The sequence below is a fragment of the Diabrotica virgifera genome, chromosome 3 (assembly GCF_917563875.1).
Source record: "Diabrotica virgifera virgifera chromosome 3, PGI_DIABVI_V3a".
Taxonomy (NCBI): Eukaryota; Metazoa; Arthropoda; class Insecta; order Coleoptera; family Chrysomelidae; genus Diabrotica; species Diabrotica virgifera.
Genome location: NC_065445.1, coordinates 15,612,008 through 15,634,848, shown reverse-complemented (window position 1 = coordinate 15,634,848; position 22,841 = coordinate 15,612,008). Strand labels below are relative to the sequence as shown.

General features: G+C 30.1%; 1 protein-coding gene across 2 annotated transcripts in view; it reads left to right on the top strand.

The window, feature by feature from the left end:
* LOC114327121 (adenylate cyclase type 9) overlaps positions 1-22,841 on the top strand; it is a 68,442-nt gene that overhangs the window by 1,216 nt on the left and 44,385 nt on the right. The window lies entirely within an intron of this gene.

The window sequence follows — 22,841 nt, the reverse complement described above, 5'->3', positions numbered from 1 at the left end:
GTTAATGCTATGCTCATTATGGAAACTAATTAGGATAATTAAGAAGACAAAATTTTAATGCACTTACAAACTTTATGTTAAAAGAGACGAGTTGATAATAAAAAATAATGGGTATAAAACGGAAGTTAACATGATCATGGATTCTAACTCGATGCTTCAAACTCTATCGCCACAAGCGGTAATATGTTGAACTAACGCATGTCTGCATAAGATACTGCTGCTACCACATTCTGTTGGTCGAGTGATGAACTATTGAAACAGTAGATAAGCGCAAAACAAAAGTTTTGTTCAATGAAAAATAGTCGGTAAAAGTTATTATCTTGTATATAACAACAACAACGAACTTTACCAACTTTATAAGGAAGCACCCCTGTCACACTTCATTAGAATACAAAGATTGCAATGGGCCAAACATATGATAAGAATGGGAGAAGATAGGCTACCAAAAAGAGCACTGAATGCTAGAATGCAGGGAAAGAGACCAGTTGAAAAGCCAAGAAAGTGCTGGGAAGACACAGTTAACAGCGATGCACAATCCCTGTTAGGAGTCCGTGTATGGAGAAGAGCAGCCACAGACAAGCAAGGCTGGAGGCAAAAAATAAAGGAGGCCAAGGATCAATTCGGGCTGTAGTGCCGTAGAAGAAGAAGAAAAGTTATTATCACGGCGAATTAAAAAAGTAAATACTAGTGAAAAAGACGGTAAAATTTTGCGGCACACCTAAAGCGACTTCAGGGCACACCAGTGTGCTGCGGCACACTGGTTGGGAACCTCTGCTATAGTCTATCATATAACGAAATGTATTTAAACGAAAATTTGACTAGTCAATCTTATCAACTGCTACGTTCTGCCAAAAGTAAATATGGTAACCAATCTGTCTGGTCTAGGAATGGAAAAATTTTTGTTAGAAGTGACAACAACGTAATGGTGATTAACGATATACATGATCTGAACTAAAGCGATTAAGTTAAAAAACTGGTAAACTATAATGAGGTATTTATTTATTTTTAATTTCTACTTGTGTATTATGCGATAAGAAATTTATATGTTCGAAAATGTATCATTTTATGTCGGATATAAAATTATCATAATTATTAATTTGGAAGAAATTAAGGAATCTTTTTTATTTACTTATTCTTAATTTTTATGCAGCAGTATTATTATTTTATTTAGGTTTATAGTATAGAAAATTGTATCTCTTTTTGGGTGAAGCCGAATGTTAGTTATGGGTTATTAGTGTTTCGATTCGGGTTGTTGGGTTGGTTTTGTTTGTGAATATATTTTTATGTTTAGGTTATAACCGTGTAATTTTCTATCTTTGTAAAATTCATACTCCTTTTCTTACTCTTGTCGTTAGTATCTCGTCTTATTTCTATTTAAAGAAAATATGATTCATATTTATTACATTAGTTAAACTTTATGATTAAGAGCTCGTGATGTAAAACACTTACGATATCCACCCTTGATATATATTATCAAAACTGCTGAGGACTGAACACTAAATTAAGCGATTTTTTCAGTAGTTGCTTGAATGACAACTATGATGTTATTATTGCTGTCGAAACATGGCTACAGGATAGAGTAATGGATGGTGAAGTAGTAGACACTTCAATTTTTAACTTAATAAGATCAGACCAGAACCTTCAGTTGACAGGAAAATCCACAGGTGGTGGAGTTTTTATTGCACTTAGAAAAAATTATAAAATTTTAAATGTAATAAAATATAACACTTTATTTGAAGCTGTTATAGTTAAGTTTAAGGTCAATAGTTGCAAGTACACCTTTTGTTCTATATATATACCTTCAGGAAGCGGGGGTAATGTGTATGAGACCGCATTTGAATGTTTACAATCTCATATAATGGATGAAGAAAATATATACCTTTTTGGGGATTTTAATATACCCAGTGTAACTGGTATACATATTGACAATAACATCTCTAATGACATTTTTGAAAAATTACAAGACTTTCTTGATTACAATGGATTTAAACTCTATAATAATATTAAAAATTTGCAAGGTAGGACATTAGATTTGGTAATTAGCTCGGATAGTAACTGGAATAATTGTACAGTCAGTAGAGATTGTCTCCCATTTGTTAAAGAAGATTTATACCATCCTCCCCTGGATATTGTAATTAAAACTAAATCAAAGCCAAAACTAAGTAATCAGCATTTAACAGAAATTCAGTACAATTATAAAAAATGTGACTTTCTTAGGTTAAGTGTAAGTATTAGAGATGCAAACTGGGATAATGTGATTAGGGAACAGTCAGATGTGAATGTAGCGTTAGATGCATTTTATAATATATGGAACAAATTAATAGACGATTGTGTACCGAAATTTTGTAAATATGTAAATTTAAAAAAATATCCGGTCTGGTTTACTAAAGAAATTAGAGATTTATTAAAAGAAAAAGATAGATATAAAAAATTAAAGCTTGTTTCCAATTACTATGTAGATAAATATAAGGAATTAAGGAGTAGGGTCAATAAATTGATTAAGTTAGAGGAACGTAAGTATATAAGTAATATTGAAAATAATTTATCTACAGATATTAATTATTTTTGGAATCATGTGAATAGTAAGAAAAAAGATATCTCAAGTTTCAGCAATTACACATTTAAAGGGGAACAAATAACAGAGGAAAAGACTGTAGATGCATTTGCAGACTTCTTTTCATCTGTGTATTCATCAATTAAAGCCTCATATAATCTCAATTTTCCTGAAAATACTGTACATAGTGACAACTTTGTAATAAAATTCATAACCGATGCTGAGTACAACAATGGAGTAAAAAAGATAAAACCTAAGAAAGCAGCTGGGACTGATGGAATTCCGCCGTATATTCTTAAAGCATGTGGTGAATGGTTAGAAAAACCATTGCTTCATATATTTAATTTAATAGTTTCCTCTAATAGCTATCCTGTAATATGGAAAACTGGTATTGTAACTCCTATATTCAAAGCAGGTAATAAAATGAATGTAGAAAATTATAGACCGATATCGATAATGTGTGCACCAGCTAAACTATTCGAACAAATTATTTATTCTAGTCTATATCATTATGTCGAAAAGTTTTTAGTATCGCAGCAACATGGTTTTGTAGCCAGTAAATCTATTAGTTCAAACTTATTTATTTACATGAATCGAACATATGAAACTTTAGAATCAAAGTCCCAATTAGATACTGTATATACAGACTTTCGTAAAGCATTTGATACGGTTGACCATGACGTGTTATTATCAAAATTAAATAAGTTTGGTTTATCAAAGAATTTTATCGAATTAATAAAAAATTATTTGCAAAACAGATCTTTTATAGTTAAACACAATGGAAATACATCAGGTAAATTTGAAGCTAATTCGGGAGTGCCACAAGGTTCTAATCTGGGGCCTCTTTTATTTGTACTTTTTATTAATGACTTACCATCAGTTTTGAAACATTCAGAATGTCTTCTATTTGCTGACGATTTAAAACTCTACAAACGCATACAAACTGTTAGAGACTCTGTATTATTACAAAAAGATCTAAATAATTTACTTGAATGGAGCTATTGCAACAAGTTATACTTTAATGTGAAAAAATGCTGTATATTTACCGTAACACGTTTAAAAGATCCTATTATATTTGAATATAAAATTAATGAAGAAACTTTACTGCGTTGTACAGAGGTAAAAGATTTAGGCATCACCTATAATAATTTATTATCTTTCGCTGGCCACATAAATAATATCACGAAGTCTGCAAACCGATTACTAGGGTTTATAATTAGACAAACCTTTAATTTTAGAAATATAGCAACTCTTAAAATTTTATACTATACTTTAGTAAGGGCAAAATTAGAATTTGGAGCTCATATTTGGTTTGGTGAGTATCAAACTGCATTAGATACACTGGAAAAAATTCAAAATAAATTTTTAAGATATATTTATTTTAAAAAATATCACATACGACCAGATTATACTGAAGTTAGAACCACTCGCCTTAGAAATGAGTTTAAAATATTATCATTAGAAGACAGACGGAAACTTACAGCTTTAATATTTTTACATAAAATAATTAACAATAAAATTAATTCACCTGAAATTCTAGCTTTTATCAGGTTCAATGTACCATCAAGATTAACTCGCAATATGGTAATGTTTAATATTCCACTATTATCTACTACCACCAGGGCTCCTCTGGTGACCATGTTTCGACTAGCTAATAACATCAATACTCTAACTGATTTAGATTGGGCAGTCTCACAAAATGTATTTCGGGGAATAGTGTTACGACAAATTATTAATTTATCGGCATAGGATTAGTAAGTGTAGTCTTATGGATAGTATATAAGAATGGTTTGTATTATCTGATATGTTAGATTTACTACTTATTTTGTTTTTTTTTGTTATTTTTATTTTTTATGTTATTGTATATTTATTTTAGAAAAATTATTGTATTTTATCCTTGTAATTAGACCTTACAGGTCTTTTAGGATAAAATAAATAAATATATAAATAATAAATTTTTAGGATAAAAAAAATAATAAATAAATAAATAAATAAGGCAGGTTTAAATCAACATGCTTGAAACCTTGGTTTAAACCAAGGTTTAAACCAATGGTTTTTTTAAGAAAAAACCAAACTGGTTTAAGCCAACTGGCTTTTTTAAGAAAAAAACCAAACTGTGTTTTTATTTAAAGTTTTTAATACATCTGCCGCAAATGAAGAATCTGGAGATAAATAAATTCTATTTTTGTATTTTCAAATTTGTTATTTGAATATTATTACGTTTACAGATGTTTTTTGTTATATTAATTTTTTTGTGTCTGTAAATAAAAATAAAGTTGTCTTAATAATTTTTCATTGTTTATTACTATTATGTTATAAAATAATTTATTCAGTTTTAAAATATTTAGACTTGTAATACTTTGTATCAAATAAACCTAGTTTAAACCAAATAAACCTGGTTTAAACCAAATAAACATGGTTTAAACCAAAAAACCTGTTTTTTTGGTTTTTTCAAAAAACCTTGGTTTTTGCCAATTCAAAATGATCCACTATAACGTGATTTTTTTTTTCAATTTGTCGTTTTTCCAGCGTAGCATTCATTTATTTCATCTACAGTCAAACCTGCCATATCCAGATCAATGTGGCGACAGACCGATCCGGATATGAAAAAATCCGGCTATCAAGACCACTACTTCTTTTACAGTCTCTGAAACGTTTTCTCTTTCATACATTCCAGTAATCAACACCGTCAATAACTTTCGTCTATAGACACGTTTTATAGATTCTATAATACATTATTTCGCCATCTTTTAGTTCTTCTTTTAGTGCGTTGCCCAACAGCAGGACTGCCTTTCTCGGTAGATTTCGGTAGATCCGGATGGCGAGAACCGTCCGGATATGGGGAGGTCCGGATATGACAGGTCCGGATATGGCAGGTTGTACTGTATTTTCATTTGTACCCTTCAATACTGATTCTACTGCCTTCATTTTTAAAATTGGAATATCTTTAAAATAGTTTTACACATCCGTTAATGCTAGATATATCACAATTACATTTTTTTAATTTCCGTTAATATTTCATTCAAAAGCTGGGATTAGCTCACAGCATACAGATTCGCATACAGTTCAGAATAACCTGTAAAGCCAAACTGCTTAAATATGACATAAACTTACGTGTATAGAAATCGGCCCACTTAAAAATTTGGTCATTTTTGATGTCTCATATTTCCTAAACCTGTTGGCCGATTTAAGTGATTTTTTGAACATGTTATAGCCTGATTCTTTAACAATGCCACTGTAATAATATTGTTGCCAAACAGGTAAATTTTCATTGTATACCGGGTGTACAAATCAAACTGTGTTTTTTTCTCAAAGTTCGCATCACCCTGTGGAATATTCTAGCATTTATAAAATACTGAAATTAAAACCCAACTACAGCCTCAGGTTTTCTTTACATTCTGTTGTTTGATTCATTCGTTTAAACGAATAAGAGCTAAATAAGAGCGACAAACTTTAAGGGGTAATTCTGCATGAAAAAATAATGACAGTTGGCTTTATAAACGTATGTCCGCAAATGTTTCGTTTCCGAGATATGTGACATTGAATTTTTTCTTACAAACTGACGATCTATTTTATTGCTTTAAATCGGTTGAGATATGCCAATGAAATTTGGTGGGCTTTAAGATGTAGTTATTGCACATTTTTTGAAATACAATTAAGAATTTAATATTCACCATTAGCGCGCATACGTGTAATATGACCGATCATATTACCCGTATGCACGCTAATGGTGAATATAAAATTCTTAATTTTATGTCAAAAAATCCACAATAATTGTCTCTTAAAACCTACCAAATTTCATTTGCATATCTCAACTGGTTTTAAAGCAATAAATAAATCGTAAGTTTGCAAGAAAAATTCAACATCCCGTATCTCGGAAACGAAACATTTGCGGACATACCGTTTATAAAGCCAACTGTTATTATTTTTTCATGCAAAATTACCCCTTAAAGTTTGTCGCACTTATTTAAAAATACCGTGTATTGATGAAGAACATGTCTAGTTATTGAAGTACCTAACTTTTTTATTATCCAACATAAACGAATGACTCAAAAAACAGAATGTTAAGAAAACCTGAGGCTATAGTTGGGTTTCAATTTAAGTATTTTGTAAATGCTAAAACATTCCACAGGGTGATGAGAACTTTGAGAAAAAAAAACAGTTTGATTGGTACGCTCGGTATACAATGAAAATTTACCTCTTTAGCAACAATATTATTACAGTGGTATTGATAAAGAACCAGGCTATAACATGTTTAAAGAATCACTTAAATCGGCCGACAGGTTTAGGAAATATGAGACATCAAAAATGACCAAATTTTTAAGTGGGCCGATTTCTATGAAGGTAAGTTTATTTATTTTATTTTTATATTGGAAAAAATAGATTAAAGATAAGACATAAGATGAAAATACTCCAGATTTTGGAAAAATAGCTTATATATCATTATTAAAGATTTCTCAAGGGGATCATGTATGGAATGTTAGAATCTTGAACTATCTTGAATAGTCTCTTGCATAGTATATGGGAACACATATTGGAATCACTTTGCTATATAGCCCCTAAAATATTATTTAATCAAACATACATAGAAAGCAAATAATATCTTGTTTAGAAAATCTTATAAAGCCCCTGCGCTATAGCATAAGGTGCCCACCTGCAAAACTAGTATATGTGCTCTTCTTTATTTTTTAAATCTAAGTAAGTATATTTATTTATTTATTTCATCTTTTGGCAATCATATAAAATTTGGTAAAACATGATGTAAATAGTTTAAAAAAAATTAATTGTCTTGTTTTAATTTTTAGAAAACTATGATTAAGATTATTAATATCTAATTTATTACATAGATACAGTGCAGTGCAAAAAAATCCTTGAACAGGTCGATTTTTATTTATAAATTATGATTTTTTGATGTTTATACCATATCAATGACATTATTTATCTGGGCGTGATGACATAATTGATAATTTCTTAAATGAGGATAGCAGTCGTTTGCTAGCTCGTTTGAAAGATTATTCAATCCTCTATTCAGTAATATAACCATTAACCTAATTATTTATACAGAGTGTCCAAAAATATTTTTTTGAATTAAATAAAATAAACAATTAACACAAAAACAAGAATGTATGTAATTTATTTAATTCAAAATACATTTTACTGCTGTCAGGAAACAGGAAAAAAATGTTTATTTCACAAATAATAAGAAATAAAACATTGCTTTTTGCTTAAATTGAATGTCCAAGCTGCCTCTTGGCAGTTTGAACATTTCGGTAGGTAGTAAGGCTTTCGATAAGTTTCCCAACTCTTAAAATCCTTCGGTAAAATTACTAGATTCTATAGTCACAAAAATCTTACAAGAAAGCAGAAAACAGAATTTAAAGTTTAATTTGAAAAGGTCATTTTTCAATTAAAGCTACACTGTTTTTTTCAGTAACTTTCGGATATTTTGTAATGTTAAATTTCCCATTGATTCTGGATATATTTTATGGTCTATAATCATTACTTCAAAGTGAATTAATATGGGATCCTCCAGTCCATTCGATATAATATAAGTTTTTGTTAAAATTTTATTGGACTTACCGGAATAAGCCACACATTGTATTGATGTGGATGTTCCCAGTAAATCAGGTTTGGTTACAGTTTTATTGTATTCATCGGACAAACCAACAGCACTTTAAGCTTGTTTGGGAACTAAGAACACCAGATTTTTTGTCATCTACTCTTTTTTAGCTTTTATTTTCAATCTTGTACTTCTGTTTCCATGCTTCTGCAGTAATGTGAAACCGCGATTCAACAGTACACAAGTACTTACCAAATATAATTTTTATATTGATTAAATGCAATACTGGATAATGTTCTTTTGCACAATAAACTGAATAAACCAAACTACTCAGTATTAATACAACTACATAGAAAACTAAATTGACAAAGCTCCTGTATGTAAAATGTTTATTTTACAAATCTTCATTTATGCTTCTGCTGAAAACAACTTCAAATAAATTAAAAACAAAGCATTTTGAATGAGTGCAAAGTTATTTGTTTTTTGAAAGGTAATATATGTACCAATAAATTGTATTCAAATGTGCTGTTCCCTAGGAATTGAATGCATTGTATATTTTACATGTGTTGGATCCAAAAATAACAAACACATATACATATTATGACTGGAATTTAAATCATATTTAAAAGAATAATTTTCTATTTTACTATGTATAACACTGTCAGAAAAAAAAGATATCCAAAGATCATTTTGGATCCCATAGGTACTCATTATTGCAAACATTATACATGAGATGAGATTTAATTTTATTATTTTTTAATCATACTTTATTTAACAATTAGAATGTTATACATTCTATAAGTTACAGTGTTGACTTGGGAGCTGGGCTCCTCATTGGCACGAAGGGATTTCTTCCAGTGAAGAAGTCCTAGGAGATTTTATTTAAGTGTAAATGGCAGCTTTTGACAGCTTATTTCATGCAAGAAATATCCCGCAAAAAATAATTTCCAATATAAAGTCACTGTACAGTGAGGCAAAATGCAGAGTGACACACAATGGGATCAACAGTGACGAATGTAATGTACTTACTGGAGTCAGATGGGATACATTGCTTTCTCCATTTCTTTTTAACATAACTGTAGACCATGATACAATAACTGAAGATATGACATGGAGTCGGTGGGCGGGGCCTACGTAGCTACGCCACTGTGTGAGTAGAACAGCATTAAATTCAGTGTTGTCGTATAGTAAACGGTGTTTATTTTTTTGTTTAAGGTGAATTTTACTTATAATTTGTTAAACTATTATTAAAAATGAGGTGTGCCGTGTTTGGTTGTAATGTGGACAATCAATCACAAGGTTTCAATACGAATATCAAGTTTTTTAGTTTCCCAAAAGACAAAAAAGTGCGATGTGTGTGAAAACAATTATGTAAACGTAAACGTGCAGACAATTTTAACGTTAAGAGGAAAGGAACATTTTGACGCCTGTCAAAATTTTCAATGTATTTTAAATGTAATCATTTTTTTCGAATCCTGAGAAAACTAATAAGTATTTTTGAAAAATTTAAACGCAGAATGAAAGATTACTTTATTACCGAGGGCAGAAAGTCCCTTAGAATAAATAAAAAGTTTCTTTTGAATGATATATTTGAAATTAAAAATCACACTACATTTTCTCTTAGTTTTTCATCCCTGTAACTTATTAAAATAAACATTATAGAAGTTTTTCGGCCCTCGGTAAGAACGTAATCTTTCATTCTGCGTTTAAATTTTTTAAAAATAATTATTAGTTTTCTCAGGATTCGAAAAAAATGAATCCCCATTTAAATACCATTGCAGCCGAAAATACGTACCCATCCCCTTCCGTATCTGTTCAACACATTGTAATAGCGACGATTATGAACGCAATCTGAAACACGAGCTGCTTGGATATTCTCCTAAAAATTTTCGATGCCTTAAAAAAGAAGCTATTCCATCCCAAAATTTAGCCAAAGCGGGAAAAGGCAAAGTGGATTCTGGTAGAGAGCAACTAACTATTTTTAATGGGAAATAAGCCACCAGTTTACGAAAAAATGATTTTAGTAACGTTTCGACATCCAAATCGGATGCCGTTGTCAAAATAAAAAAATATTAATGAATTAAACAAAAATGTTGTTGCTTAGTAAAAAATTCATGAAAATAAATGCAAGAAACAACAACTATTTACTATTAACAACATGCAGATTAAAAATGTATAAATGATTATGTTAATGTTTATATTACTGAATAGATAATTGAAGAACCTTTCAAATGAGCTAGCACACGACCCCTATTCCCTATTTAAAAATAAGGGGTGGTGGAAGTGGAAGGGAGGGGGTTGACAAATGACAGATGTATGTACCGTAAAAATGTGTCGCCCTTAGATCAAAAATCGACCTGTTTCGTAATTTCCTTAAAATCTAATAAATACTGCCAAATATCGAAGTGGGCTGTTTTCACTGGCCCACCCTGCTGTATAAATGGCTGCTATGATAGTTGAAATCATTTGGTAATTAATGGACACTAGAAAAAAAAGAATGTGTGTGTACTTTGTACGCACGTAAGAAGATATTCTTCTATTATATAATAGGAAATTTAAACGAAGTAAATATACTTAACAGGTTATTTGTATTTTATTTAAAAATCAAACTAACTTTCTTATCTACCACATTCAAAAATTTTTATTAAAACAACCAAAAATAAAAAAAATATATGAATCGCCCAGGATTTGAACCCGCGTCATTCCAATCTCAGAGCTAACGCATTACCAACTACTCCAGCGAGGTCCTTGTAATTGACATGTAAGTTTCGGATATAATTAGACAACACGGCGACATATAGTGTAAAAATGTTATGCTTACATAATATTTTATTATTTTACTACAGAGAAACACAAATCCAAAAACACAAGAATTATAATAAATAATACATTTCCTAAAAACACTAATATATTCTTTTAATGACTTATTTCCACGGTTACAGATACATACTATTGTGTTTTCAATTTATCAATCAAAGGCAAAATGAAAATTAAATTAAATTTTTTTTAAATAACGAGGGCACATAAATTTAATACACCCTGTATATTGATCTGTAAATATTTATTAGAATTTAGTTTGGATGTAAGTGGATTTCTTTTTTAATGAGCTTTCCGATGAACCATTAAAGACTTTTGTGAATAATTAAAGTGAAAAGGACGATGTATTTAGATTTAAAATAGAAAAAGATTGTTTATTACGGGAACTATAGAATCCACAGGTAGAGGTAATTATCATTTTCTAGAAAAATGGTTTAAAAGAAAGTTTGGAATTTTAATATCTTTGTTTCAACCCGAGTAAATATTGTAGGGTTCCCCGAAAGTAATTAGGATGGTCGGAATAATTTTGAAAATGACTGTTTGTTTGTCGAATCGAAAAGAGAAATGTTTATGATTCTTGGCAAGTTGGAAGGGGAAAAGTGGTTTGAATGTTGAATGAGTTTGAAAAAGAAGTTATTATGTTTTTGGCATCGCTGAGGAGCAGTTCGACGTTTTCGTGGATAAGTAGTTAGCAAGTACCAGTGGTTGTTTGATAGTGGAGAATAGTGCTGAAAAGTGGAACGAGAGACAGATCAAATTGAGACGAAATACCTTTTTGGTTCTGTATTATTGTGAGAAAGAGAGCAGAGAATTTTTGGAGTTTGTGTGAATCGAGTACTGGTCAAAAGAGGCTTTGGCTCGTTGGAGAATTGGTGCTGGTATGCTGATAGTTTTGAAGCTGGAGAACGGAGAGGGCTTTGATGAGTAGCCTTTAACATAGTCAACGAGGGAGAGCTGTTTTGGGTCACGAGAAGACATCAGAGTGAGTGAAGCAAAAGGTGAGTCAACTTATGTGAAAGATATTTTTATGTTCGGAAACTAAAATTTTGAGTAAAAAGCATATAAATTAAAATTCCAATATTTCTAAAAGTAAATAGGAAGTATAGCTAATCTTGCGAATACATAAATTTGTTTTGTTTAGTTTGTTTTGCAACAAACCGATAAATTGTAAATTTTTTAACTATAGTAAATTTAAGTGGTAAAAATTTCATTTGGACATCTCTGTCCACAGGTTTTAGGTTTGATAGATTTTTAGAGTATTGATTTTGATAAATAAAAGACAATTCTGTATGTTTATTTTATATTTTTGCTTTATTTCTTTTTCCTATTTTATCCCGATTAGGATCAACTAAGAGATACTGAAACCACAAGAGAAGATAAGTATAACGTAAGATAATTTAGACATTTTTTAATATTATAAAAAGGCACCCTGAGATTTGTTTATTCATTTTTTATGTATGATTTGCGACAATTAAATAATTAAGAAAAAGAAAATAATCGTTTTCGTTTTGATATTATAGTATCGTATTCGTATTCGTATTGATACTATAGTATCTCGGTTAACAGAATCCTGACTCGTGGTCGAAATTTATTTTATTTATTTAATTAAATAATTAATTAAATAATTAATCAAATAAATAATAATTAATATAAAATTAATAAGAAGCAGATCATAACAATACATACCTATCTTGAAAGATTAGCAATGAACTACATACTGTGTGTGTACATACTGTCTGCGCAGGCGCGCAGATTTATGTACAATTTTACCCTCAATCGAATCGCGTCTAAAGAAGAATATCTTCAAAAAGGAATCTTTATTAGATTACATGATTTGAGTTAGATTAAGTTAGTGTGTGTTCCAAATAATATGTTTCTATCTATGTATGTTATGTACGTAGTAACTTTATAAGTTATGTCAGAAATAAACTCTTCTAAACAAATAAGAATTTAAAGCAATCCACTGTTACTGTTGGTGTTGAGTTGAGAACTCAATTTTTGTGTTAAACCTGCAGTATTTTAATCACATTTTTATTTTAAGAATTATTTTCTGCATGTTTTCTTTACATTACTAATTCTGTTAGAAAAAATTAAATTAACCAACTTGTTGCATTCTCAGATAATGTGCTGTGAGTAATACATTTGATACATATATTTCATACTTAGTAACAGTCTCCTGTTGTCTCAATTATGTGCTATAAATAATATAATTTTTATAAATGGGGGCAAAAATAGATCCATAGTGTTCTATGCAACCAAACAACTGACCTTCAGGTCCCTAAATGCAACATTATTAAATAACCAAGCAATAACACTTGGCAGGATAAAAAGAGTAAATCATTAATATAGAATATACAGTTTTTTAAGTTACTTACAGTTTGATATGAATGTATTTGTTTAAACATAATTTATGAATATATAGAGACTTCATTGATTGTCTAATGATTATTAAATTAGCGCTTTAATTGTTTATCGTATTCAATCATCTCCAGGCTCTTATCTTAACTACTAATAATAATTAGATTAAAAATAATGCTTTTAATTTCATTTTTGATTACTTTTGAACACAACAAATACAGACTATTAAAATTGACAAAGACCAATTAATGAGTTATTGAAGTGTGCCAAATCTCAGCTCGATCAGCCAAATAGTTTGAACTTATTTAATTTGTTTATCCCATATAGTGATTATTTCCTCTCCTTTCAAGTTCCTAAAATGTTATGTGTATCCTGTATTACTATATGGATGTGAAACCTGGATCATGAAGGTTAACATGATGAACAAATTAGAAGCCTTTGAGATGTGGTCGTATCGTAGAATGCTCAGAATATCTTGGGTTCAACGCATTTCAAACAGAGAAATCTTAAACAGAGTAGGTCAAGGCGAAGGTGACTTAATGAAGATGATAAAAAAGAGAAAACTTGAATATCTGGGGCATATAATGAGAGGTAGCAGATACAGGATGCTGCAGTTAATACTCAATGGAAAGATCGACGGAAAAAGAGGAATTGGTCGAAAGAAATATTCATGGCTCCGAAACCTTCGTCAATGGACTGGCTTATCAGCAGATCAATTGTTACATGCCGCACAAGATCGAGAACGATATCGGCAAATTGTTATGGAAGCTACCTACGCCTAAAAATTTGGGCACGGTACTTAAAGAAGAAGAAGAAGTGATTATTTAAGGGGGGTATGGTTTGAAATCAACATATTATCAAGCACATTTTTGTGAATTTTTTTCGAAGCTATGGTACAATTATTTTATTTTTAAATTAAATAAACATATTAAGTACAATTCAAAGAATTTTTAGAAAAACATTCAGTCCAAAATATTGAAAAATAAACCATTGGTGACAAATTTTGACAGGCAGCTCACAAAAAAATGGATTTTGCGGTGGACATCAGAACTCCTCAATGGATCATACGAAACAAAAAATTCAAAAAGATTTAATTAGCTTATGAGTGTCACGAGGTTACAACGTCGAGTTTTTTATTTTTAATGATTTTTGAATTTTTGGTATCACTCAGAATTAAAAAAAAATGAAATTTTTGGTAAAAATTTTGTGAAAATCAACAGATTTATTATTGTTGAACAAAAAATAAGCAAAAAAAGAAAAATATCTCGACGTTGTTACCTCATGAAATGTCTATTAAAGAAAACCTGTGCAAAATATCAGGTAGATCGGCCGAGTAGTTGTCCACCGAATTTGAAAAAACAGTTTTGAGAAAAATGCGTTAAAGTTTTGACAACTGCATCTTCATCTTCTTATTTTAGGTCTGGATCCCGCGTATGAAAAAAAAGTTGATTAATAGCAAGCTGAAAATTTGTTAATAGCTTAAGGGTGTCTAGTCGGATAAACTTTGATATATGGGAACACTGGAACAGGGGCAGTTTTCATTGTGGAACAGGTTAAAAATTTGGAACGGTCACACCACGAAAACGGCACATTTATTTTGTCCGACAGAACAGACTTAAACTCTCCGAACATAGATTAAACTCTCATGCAAAAATCAGACTGCTATTTATCACCAAATGGGCGTTTTAATGAGTGGAACATATAGAATATGTCAAATGACAGGAATTATGACAGGTGATAAATAGCAGTCTGATTTTTGCATGAGAGTTTAATCTATGTTCGGAGAGTTTAAGTCTGTTCTGTCGGACAAAATAAATGTGCCGTTTTCGTGGTCTAACCGTTCCAAATTTTTAACCTGTTCCACAATTAAAACTGCCCCTGTTTCATTGTTCCCATATATCAAAGGTTATCCGACTAGACACCCTTAAGCTTTTAACAAATTTTCAGCTTGCTATTAATCAACTTTTTTTTCATACGCGGGATCCAGACCTATTTGTCTGCCAAATCGTAAAGTGATGAACATTGGAATATGTTTTTTGAATCGAGGAGTAATCTACAAAAGAGAAGGCGAACATTTGTTTAACGTTTCTCACTACGCTCAAGCGTGCTGGCGCGAAGTCGCGGCAAAGCGAGTCGAAGGTAGGGAAATTCAACACGCTGTAACTCTGGTAATTTTACTCCGATTATTTTGAAATTTTCAGAGAGTATTCTTGAAAGTATGCACTTTTATTTGAAATAATAAAAAAAATTAAATTTTTCAAACCATACCCTTCCACCCCTTAAACAACTATACTTGCTCAAACAGTAACTCTAGAAGAAAATATTTAGAAATTTTATCAAAATTGTTATTAAAAAAACTGTTTCAAAAAGGGGACTTTCTAGCTGATAAACATATTATACAGTACGGTGTAATAATTTCGTAAGCCGAATACTTTAAGGAACAACACTGAAACAGGTCGATTTTTATTTGTAAATTATGATTTTTTGACATAATATATATCATACTAGTAATGTCATCCATCTGGGTGTGATGACGTAATTGATGATTTTTGAAGTTATACTTCTTTACCGGCGATAGAGGGTGATTTTTTTATATGTTAAAACCTATCAGCCCGGCGCACGCGCATTATAACTTTGTTCTGATTGGATGTTCAAATGACATGTCAAAAATTATCCGATATGGCAGCTGTGGTTTGGAGGTAAAGGTAAACAAATGTATAATATATTAGTTTTATTGTTGTGAGGACAGAAACAAAAAAGTTTATAATATTGTAGTGACTTTTAAATAGTTTTTAAAAGCAACAGGTACGTAATAATTGTTAATGTATCATGAGTATAAACCTACCTATTTGATCTGCCAAAATACATAGTATGTAATACTTTTATTTATATAATTTGATTACCATCAAAATTTCTATCAATATTCACCTAATATATTGTTTTTTTACTCTATGTTTTGTTGTATTTTTTCAATTCTAAATCATTTCAATTCAAAATTAAAATAATTTGATCAATTTTCAAAATATCAAAATATCACAAGTTTAATCCGTTTAGTTAGTCGATCTTCGTAAATAATGACACATAGTGTCCGTGGCTAAGCGGAGAAGGCGAATGAATTCCAATACCAACCGCTCTTATCAGCGCTGGTTCGAGTCCCAATAGAAACTTTCTTTTTTGTTTTTTTAAATACATTTTATGATTGTAAGTATATTTATTATATAATTGTATTTTCAGAAAATACGTATTTAGTTAAAAAAATTTTCGGCAATTAATGTTCAGACATCATTTGTGGCTTGTTTAATGTGTTTGTGTGTGTTTTATTCTTTTATTATTTTAATTTTTGGCACTGTTCTAATAAAAATGTTTGAGAAGTAGTAAGTATAAATTAGTTTAATATTTAAACAAAATATAAATAAAAAGTATATTAATTTCGTTTAAATCATATAATAGAAGTATAACTTCTTACGTGCGTACAAAGTACACACACATTCTTTTTTAATGAGAGTAGGGGTCGTGTGCTATTAGATCATTTTTGAACGTTTATTCAATTCTTTATTCGAAACGACGTATTTTTGAAAAATTTAAACGCAGAATGAAAGATTACATTATTACCGAGGGCCGAAAGTCCGTTAGAATAACTAAAAATTTGCTTTTGAATGAGATATTTGAAATTAAAAATCACACTAAATTTTTTCTTTTTTTTTTCACCCCTGTAAGTTATTAAAATAAACATTATAGAAGTTCTCAGGGACTTTCGGCCCTCGCTAATAATGCAATCTTTCATTCTGCGTTTTAATTTTTGTCAAAAATACTTCTGTCTAGTTTGTAGTCGCAACATAAGGGGTCCGCAACATAAGGTCACAACATAATTCTAGCTCGCCGTGATTTGGTGGTGGTATTATAGGTTTTTTGGATCGCTGTTTGTTAAAAAATGAACATATTCACTCGCAAATAACTCGAAAAGTATTGACTTAGTGAAAAAACTCTATAGAACAAAAGTTGCTTAGAATTAATCAGTTTATCCACTTCCGGACTTATTTTAAAGGTATCTTTTTTCACCCCCGAAAAGGGGTGACACTCACCCCCAGGGTAAAAGCACACATCGGCATAATATCACTTGTTTTGTTTGACATGTTAGCTACGTGTATGCCAAATTTCAGGTCAATCTAAGTGGTTTTTTAAAATCGAGAGCAAAAACCGTGAGTAAACGTACTATAAACCGTTATTTTGTATTAATAACAAAGTCGGAACGTTGTTTAAGCTATCACGACTAGTGGCAATCTATTTAGCATATAAAAATACTATGAAAAAGACTACAAACTTGCTGTAGATAGCCCATTATTTCGAGTTTTTCGTCGAATAAACTATTATTTTGTTATTAACAAAATAAGAAGATATTTTGAGTAATCGCGACTAGTCGCATTCGATTCAGCGACCAAAAATACACCAGAGAAGACCTTAACACTATCAATTCCTTTACAGGGCTTCTAGTAATACCTGAAAAATACCTAATTTTACCATAATTTGTTAATAACAATTAAACTGACCATATTTGGGCTTCCAGATCATTTCCATTGGATTCAGCGACCCAAAAAACCTATAATACCACTATCAAATTACGGCGAGCTAGAATTTCCCACGGGACCCCTTATGTTGCGACTAGACTATACAGGGTGTCCCGAAAAGATTGGTCATAAATTATACCACAAATTCTGGGGCCAAAAATAGTTTGATTGAACCTAACTTACCTTAGTACAAATGTGTTCATAAAAAAAGTTACAGCCCTTTGAAGTTACAAAATAAAAATCGATTTTTTCCAATATATCGAAAACTATTAGAGATTTTTTATTGAAAATTGACACGTATTATTCTTATGACAGGAACATCTTAAAACAAAATTATAATTAAATTTGTCCACCCCATAAAAATTTTATAGGGGTTTTGTTCCCTTAAACCCCCCCAAAATTTTGTGAACGTTCCAAGTAATTCATTATTGTAGTACCGTCAGTTAAACACAACGTTTTTAAAACTTTTTTGCCTCTCAGTATTTTTTCGATAAGCCAGTTTTTATCGAGATGCGGCTAATTTTTTAATATATTTACATAAAAATTGTATTGGGGTTTTGTTCCTTTAAACCCCCCAAATGTTTGTGTACGTTCCAATTAAACTATTATTGTGGTACTATTAGTTAAACACAGTGTTTTTAAAACTTTTTTGCCTCTTAGCATTTTTTTGATAAGTCACTTTTTATCGAGATGTGGCTTCTTTTTTAAAATATACCTGAAAATGTATATTACAAATAAATTTTCAGATTATTAACAGGTCTCTATAATCGTACTTAACCATATACAAATATGTGGTGGATTCGACAAATATTCAAAATATCTCAATAAACACTGGCTTATCGAAAAAGTACCAAGAAACAAAAAAGTTTTAAAAACAGTGTATTTAACTAGTGGTGCCACAATAATAATTTAATTAGAACGTACACAAAAGTTTGGGGGAGTTTAAGGGAACAAAACCCCCATAAAATTTTTATGGAGTGGACAAATTTCACTAAAATTTTGTTTTAAGATGCTCCTGTGATAAGAATGATACGTGTCCATTTTCAATAAAAAATCTCCAATAGTTTTCGATATATTGGAAAAAATCGATTTTTATTTTGTAACTTCAAAGGGCTGTAACTTTTTTTATGAACACATTTGTACTAAGGCAAGTGAGGTTCAATCAACCTATTTTTGACCACAGAATCTGTGGTATAATTTATGACCATTCTTTTCGGGACACCCTGTATAGTCTGGGCCGATTATAGGAGAATAGGCCATTTTTGGGAAAAGTTATTTACCAGCAATTTTATTGCTGGAATCGAATCTTATGATCGTATATATTAATAATATAGGTATGCAAAGTCCGCAGATAGTGTGCTACTTTTTTTATAAACAAAATGGCGCCCGAAAATCGTGTTTTTTCAATTTTTGCTCTATAACTCAAAAGATTTTAACTTTACATCAAAAACACTCAAATAAAAATTCACCACAATTAAATTCTGCATAGAGACGTGTTTTTTCCGATTTACTTCGACGAAAACTTTCCCCGGAAAAAGCTGGTTTTTCCAACAAAATCTTTAATTTTCAACTAAACTTTTAGATAAGTAATTGTTAATTAATAATTAAATAACGTGGTAATGTAAAAGCCCTTTTCGTATAGATTATAATTCCAGAAGCCTATGAAAATTGAATGAAAATTTTAGCAACAATTGCATTGTTAATTAAAAATTTACGGTCGCTATAATAACGACAATAATTATAATGCATAAGAATAACTACGATTTTTTCATAAAAAGACAGTATACCTATCTAATGTATTTCACAGAATTGAAATTATACTATTTAAGCGGCCTCAGGAATATTTTAAAATTATAAAGAATTTTTTGGCTTATAAACAAATAGAATATCTCGGGAAATATTATACTAAATTAAAATATAAAAACGGTATTAGAAAAACAGCGGCAGGACGCTTCTTTTAAAAGAAAAAAATGTTTAATTATGATGAGTAGTTCCTGAGATACAACCGGTCAAAGTTGACCGAAATTTACGGCAAAGATATAAACAATGGGATCATAATTTTCAAACCATCACCTTTTTATTTTTGTCCTCTTTCTCCACGCCAATTTTCATATCCTTAAAATACTCATAACATATATTATTATAATAAAAACTATCGATAATACGTGTGAAAATTGCCAAAAATAGCAAAATTCCAATCAAAAATTAGGTTGGAGAAAATGTAACCCTCAAAGTTCAAAATGGGTATACGTTAAAAAAATGCATTTTCTCGGCTTCCCATGGAGCAATTTCCTTCATTCTTTTTTTGTTCCCAAGTAACTCGAGTAGAGCCATCGAACTAACACATTATTAAATGAGAATATTTATGTTTTTAACTTTAAAAGTTACACCTGTAGTAACTTTAACTAAAATAAAGGCTACAACTGGAAAAATATGTAGTTTTCTGTTCTTATCAATAAATTAATCTATTATAACAAAACAAAAGCAGGTTTGACATTTAATAATGCATTAGTTCGATGGCTCTACTCAAGATACTTGTACAAAAAAAGAATGAAGGAAATTGCTCCATGGGAAGCCGAGAAAATGCATTTTTTTTAACGTATACCGATTTTGAACTTTGAGGGTTACATTTTCTCCAACCTAATTTTGGATTGGAATTTTGCTAGTTTTGGCAATTTTCACACGTATTATCGATAGTTTTTATTATAATAATATATGTTATAAGTATTTTAAAGATATAAACATTGGTGTGGAGAAAGAGGACAAAATAAAGAGGTGATGGTTTGAAAATTGTAATCCTATTGTTTATATCTTTGCCGTAAATTCCGGTCAACTTTGACTGGTTGTATCTCAGGAACCACTTGTCGTAATTAAACGTTTTTTCTTTTAAAAGAAGCGTCCTGCCGCTGTTTTTCGAATACCTTTTTTATAATTTAATGTAGTTTAATATTTTCCGAGATATTCTATTTGTTTATAAGCCAAAAAATTGTTTATAATTTTAAAATATTCCTGAGGCCGCTTTAATAGTCCAATTTCAATTCTGTAAAGTACATTAGATAGGTATAGTGTCTTTTTATGAAAAAATCATAGTTATTCTTATGCATCATAATTATTGTCGTTATTATAGCGACCGTAAATTTTTAATTAACAATTCAATTGTTGATAAACTGTTCATTCAATTTCCATCGGCTTCTGGAATTATAATCTATACGAAAAGGACTTTTACATTACCAAGTTATTTAATTATTGATTAACAATTACTTATCTAAAATTTTAGTTGAAAATTAAAGATTTTGTTGGAAAAACCCGCTTTTTCCGGGGAAAGTTTTCGTCGAAGTGAATCGGGAAAAACACGTCTCTATGTAGAATTTAATTGCGGTGAATTTTTATTTGGGTATTTTTGGAGTAAAGTTAAAATCTTTGGAGTTATAGAGCAAAAATTGAAAAAAACACGATTTTCGGGCGCCATTTTGTTTATAAAAAAGTAGCACACTATCTGCGGACTTTGCATACCTATATTATTAATACATACAATAATAAGATTCGATTCCAGCAATAAAATTGCTGGTAAATAACTTTTCCTTGTATTTTGCTAATTAGCCCAGAGTAATATTAGTTTTCTCAGGATTCGAAATAAAATGCATTTAAAACACATTGGCGTGAAATTTTGCGCCTATGCCCTTAAGAAAAAAATCTTAGGAAAGAAAAGGATCTTTATAATTATCGTTCGGAAGCTATTTCTTTGTGGTATGTATGTAGTTTACTATTCTAATTGGGAAATGATCCACAATTTAACTTGAAAAATGACTATTGACTTCCACTTCGGATGTTCTTATCAGAGTACAAAATATATGTTTTGTATTTTGATAACGACGTCCTAAGTGGAAGTCGAAACGTCAATAAAATCATTTTTTAAGTTAAATTGTCGCTTATTTTCCAATAAAAATAGTAAAATAATTATCGTAGCAAAAACAATATTGATATGTCTGCTCTTTTACATTTTCTTAAAGTAATTTTCACATCGCAAAAAGCAAAAATGTAATTTATGTTTAATATTAAAAATACTCTTGTAGTTTTAAGATCTTATAAATATCTGTAGAAGCAGACATGTTTATTTTCATAGTTTTTGTGTACAAAACCAGACACCGATATGATTGATTTTATGAACTTTTTCATGCGTGAACGTATAATGGTATGTTATTAGATGCGCGCAATCTTATGGAAGGGAAAATCCAATTGGTCTATTTTAATATCAGTCTATTTTAATATTTTTATATATTTCAAAAGGTTTTAGACGATTGCGAAACGTTTCTCAGGGTTAAATGATTAAAATAGCGAAAAATTGATTTTACCGGGAGTGTAAGATAAATCTTGAGATTATTCTACGATGCAATTGCAATACGTTGCAATCTAGCCTTCATTTGAAAAATACTGTCTGGCTTATAGGGGAGTGCATATAGATTTTCACTTCAGAAAAAGTCAAACAAGATAGAATTTTTTGTAATTTTATTAAGAAATGTATAATAAACAACATATCAAAAAGTTCTACTCGAGAAGTGAGTGCTTCATTTTTTATTAAACAAATGAACTACGAAATTAGATGTTTTTTTAAATAACTCCGAAATTATAAATTTTAGAAAAAACTGACTTGATCATTGAAAAATTCAGAAAATTTTACAAAAAAAACCTTATATAAAGAATTTTCTAAAATTAAATCTGTATCTTCTATAATTTTTTATTTATAACGCTAAAGTCACCCTTCTCACAAACATTGGCGCACTGTAAACTAGCGTACGGCGAAGTGCACAGTTGAGTTATATTAATGTAATTCTTTAACTAATGGATCAAATGAAATTTTACAAATTGAATATGAAAGAAGAATAATTAAGCTATCGTAGGTTATAATAAAAAGAAAAAAAATGTATGGGCATAAGTACGGTGTGGGCGGAAATTGGGCTTTACATGAATCTTGTTTAAAAATGATTTA